Here is a 4,666-nt window from a genome sequence, read left to right as displayed (position 1 = left end):
GTGATGTCCTGTCACTCCAGCCCCGTCTGCTGCCTCTTACCAGAGTAGCCAGGTCACAGAGAGAACACGGCGTGCTCCCAAAGCCCTGCCTTTGCCCCCTTGTCGCTGCCACCCCAGCACCGAGGGGAGGCTGAAGGGCACAAGTCCCTGCAGACAGCTGAGGCTGAGCCTCCCCCCCGGGAGCTCCCGCCTGCAGGACAAATGATCAGATCCTGCCCAGCCCTGCCACTCGCTGGCCGCCGCTGCAGGAGCAGCTCTGTGCTGCTCTCAGCCCAGCACTGTGCCCTCCTGCCTCCCTGCCCGCTGACCCAGCTGGCCCCAGCAATGCCTCCCTGCTTTTCCTGCTCAGCTTATTCAACTCCCGTGTTTTCATAGCCCACAGAACATCCTCTCTCCCACAAACAAAAAAAAAAAGGGGGGGGACCCAGCATTTTAGAGGTGTTTTCCCACAGCAAATCACTGGGGAGACACTTTGGAGCACTTTTGTTAAACACATGAATCTTGATTGCATTGCAGAGTGTCTGCAAGGTCTGTCCAGAAAGAAAAAATAGAATAATCTGATTTTGCGACAGCATTATGATAAAACAAATTCACATGGAAACTCAACATTCTTCCCACAGCCTCATTTAATTCCCTTCTGTCCTGTCAACATTTACGTATGAGCATTGTGAAAAGTTGTGGTGAGCGCAGATAACTTGTCACTGCTCCAGTCCGGGTTTATTCTGAGAGTTTTCCGTGTTCTGCTGCTTGGAAGCTCCTTCCCCTCCCTTGGCAGGTGAGTGACAGCCTGTGACAAAGCGCTCCCAGCGCTCTCCCGTGTGTGTTTGCTGCACGTTGCCATGGCAGTGAGACTTCTCCACCAACAGCCATAAACAAACCACATTCAAAAGAACAAAACCCAAACAATCCCTAATTAAATTAAAATCTGGCAGCAAAAATAATGTTTTCTCTCTGAATGTTGTACCATTTTTCCTGAGCTGTTGGCCGTGCCTGCCCTGACACTGCTGTCACCCATCCCTCAGCTTCAACCTTTGGCTCTGTGTTTCCTCAACCACTTTTGATCACAATCTGCAGTTGCTGAGGAGGTATCAGGTTTTCTGTAAAAAAACCCAAATTCTCTCTGCTCCTGGGTAACACACGAGAGGGCAAGAGGAAACAGCCTCAAGTTGTGCCAGGAGATGTTCAGATTGGATGTTAGGAGAAATTCCTTCATGGAAAGGGCTGTCCAGCCCTGGCACAGCTGCCCAGGGCAGGGTAGGGTCCCTGTCTCTGGAGGGATTTCAAAGCCGTGTGAATGTGGCACCTGGGGACACGGGTCAGTGGTGGCCTTGGCAGTGCTGGGAGAATGACTGGACTTGATGGTCTCAGAGGTCTTTTCCAGCCCAAAGCATTCCATGATTGTATCTGAGGGGCCCTGCAGCATCCCACTGCCAGCCACGACCCCCCTCCCTGTCCCTTCACCCTCGCCCAGGCTCAGAGCTCTGCCTCTGAAGATCATTAATCATAGATATAATTTAATGACAGCTGGGTCGTGTCCCGCTAACTAAGTACACCTTGTTTGCCTCAAAATGCTAATGGCTCCTGTGAATCATTAATGAGGGACAGTTGGTACGGAGCCTAATAATCGTGTGTGGTCTAGTTACAGATTTATTCATAGGAACCCGAGTCCTTTGTCATGGTAAAAAGCAGCAAAATCAGGTTGTGCAGAGCAGCTCTCAGTGGCACCGGCTCAACACACCGGCTCCGAGTGTGTGCACATCAGAACTGCTGGTGCACAGCTTTCCTGGAAAAATGTGGGAACTGTGACCACATCTCTTGGTGTGGATTAGATAACACTTTTTTCTTCAGGCCATCCCATTGCTTTCAATGGGAATATTAGAGAAATCACCTGTTTTTCATTGTGGAGAGAGTTTGTGCAGTGGTGGGCACCGGTGTGCCAGGGGCATCTCCTGCAGAGGGGGTCACGACATGGGGGACCAGGCAGTGCCAGGGGGCCTGACCCCCCAGCCAAGCCTCTGCAGCTCCCAGTAAGGCTGTGTCTTCTCTGCAGGGAATACTGGCAGAGAAGTTTGCAAAGGTTGGACTCTGTGATCTTGGAGGTCTTCTCCAGCCGCTGGGAGAAGCTCCATGTGAAGGGTCCCGTGCACGGCTGCCCGAGGCTGAGCCCCATCCATGTCAGCCCAGCACAGCATTAAACCTTCTCCTGCAGCCCGGAGCTGCTTCCCTATTGGAAATCGAAGGCTCGCTCTGCTCCCGGGAGTGTCATTAGCCAAATTCCCATTGACTCCTGCAGCAAGAGGATGGGACCTCGAGTCTGTTATTCTCTTTTCCTGAAAAGATCAATTATCTGGGGAAGTTTCCACAGGAGAGAGGGGGAGGGAGGCAGCAGGGCGTGTGTGTTTGTGAGTATCCAAGGGCTGGGGCGGCTCAGGGCCGTGTTCCAGCTCGCACAAGAGCACCCTTTGAACCCCGCGGGACGGGCTATTGAAAAGCCACTCGGAACCCTTGGATCAACGTGGTGTTTTCCAGCTCTGCTTTGAAAGGAGCCATTTATTCCAGTGCATTTCATCGCCTGCCCTGGGAGCGGGAGCTTTCCTGCCCGTGGTCCCATCGTTCCCCATGGGCCTTTTAAACCAGGGGTGATGGAAAGGAAAACACGTGGGCGATCCCCGCATCAGCACAGCCCGGCGTGGGGAGCAGGAGGGGCTGCGGCCAGGAGGGACCTGGGCATGGCACCACGGCCCACGTGGGACCCTCTGCCCCCTGCCCACACCGGACACTGTGCCCCCTGCCCACACAGGACACTGTGCCCAGCCACAGGGACGCCGGGCAGGCCCACTTTGGGATCCCTTGCACACAGCTGGCCGTGCACTCCTCGATGGGGTGTGAAGCCAGCAGGAACGGAGCAAAGTGGATTTATCGGGGCTGCCGCCGCTCGCTCTGGCTGGCTCCAGGCAGGGCATCGCCAGCCCGAGGTCCCTGAGCAGCAGAGCACGCTGCAGGGAGCCAGGGCTGGGGTTTAAAATCCACATGGACACACACTGTAGGCAGGAATGGGGCTGAGCCTGGCTGGCAGAGCAGGTGGGCTGCAGAGGTAAAAAGCTGGGACTTCAGTGGGGTTTGCGGTATCCCTGGAGCACTTTCATTACAAGAATTCAGATATCTGATAGCTATGCCTGCTGGCACAGATTTAGATATCAAAATGAATGGCAATAATCTTATTAATGGACCTTTTCATCGCGTTTGAGCTCTGACTTTGCGAAGGTGGAACTTCAGCAGCTGGGTCAGGTCTGACTCCTGCCCTTCTTCAATCCTTGTGCAGCATCCAGCTGGGAAAGGGCCTGGGGATGGGAGCCCAGCGGGCAGGGGTTCACTGAGCACAGCCCCTCCTGTTGCAGAACAGGGGCTGAGCGTAGGCTGCTCCCTCAGGGCTTGATCCCATAGGCAGCTCACTGGGATAAGGGGGGTCCAGCCTCACCCCATTTCCAGCTCCAGAGGCAGGAGAAGCCCAGGGCTCTGCCAGCCTGGAAAGGTCCCTGGTGTCCATGGACATGTCCCAGAGCCAGGACATGACCTTCTGGCCCCAGGTGCAGGTCCTAGGTCAGGGTCTTGGCTGAACACTGGCATAAAATCAATTCTGTCCAGGCCAGCAGGAAAATTCCTGGATTTTTTTTCTTCATCTATGAACAACTCTGTTTGGGGTTGGTTGAACATTCCATCCATGGAATAGCTGAAATCCTTCTGCTTTATGTTTTCTCCTTTCTCATATTTGCCCTCAGCTGAATTTGGCAAGTAATTTGGCAAATAATTTTGGCTGGTGGAAATTTTCCTTTTCATCCATGAATCCATCCTCCTGCAAAACTGCTCACCGCACCTGTCAATCTCTCTTCAGGATCAGTTTTCCTGTCTTACTCGGCCTGAGTTTGGAGAACTCATCCCAGCTCTGAAAGTCTGTGTTTTCACTGAGGTGAAAAGAGCGGACATGGTTTTCCAGGGAGCCTGTGGCTGAGCTGGAGCTGAGGCTCTGCTGAGCTAAATGAATGCTCAGGAAAACCAGTGAATAGGAAAATAATGGAGTGATCTGGGATTTATAGCACATCTTAGAAACATCTCAATAAATTCCAGGATCCTCTCTGCATCAAGGATGAAGTGTTTCAAGGAATCTGACCTAGAAATCATGTTCTTAAAAATGTGCTGTTTTTCTAAATAATCAAATTTCTTCTTTTTTAATTATGCAAATTAAAGTTGCTGAGGAACAATTGCTTGATTAGACCAGTTGGTACTGACCTAATAAATTATTTTGAATATTTTTCACAGGAAATTGATTTAATTGAAGCTTTTGTTAGCCCCTGCGAATGCGCTCAGTTCATGCCACAGCACCCAGGAATTTATAAATGGGCTCAGAATGTTGTTCAGGCACCAGAAAATAAACCTCCGAGCTATTTACTACCTCCATGATATATAAAGTTTGCAGTTTTGATTTTGTGTGATTATGTTCAGCAATGGTGACCTTTAGAGGCAACAATATTGAAGTGTAATGAGGAGATGTTTGATCACTGGTGTACAATGAGGAGTTGGCGTGACTTCTCCATTCCTTCCTGGAATCTGTGAAATCCAGCTGACAGGCTTTAACCTTTAGACTGCTGAGGGCTGAAAACGTGTAGGG

This window comes from Corvus brachyrhynchos, unplaced genomic scaffold, assembly GCF_000691975.1.
Source record: "Corvus brachyrhynchos isolate BGI_N302 unplaced genomic scaffold, ASM69197v1 scaffold45, whole genome shotgun sequence".
Classification (NCBI taxonomy): Eukaryota; Metazoa; Chordata; class Aves; order Passeriformes; family Corvidae; genus Corvus; species Corvus brachyrhynchos.
This window is presented reverse-complemented; position numbering follows the sequence as displayed.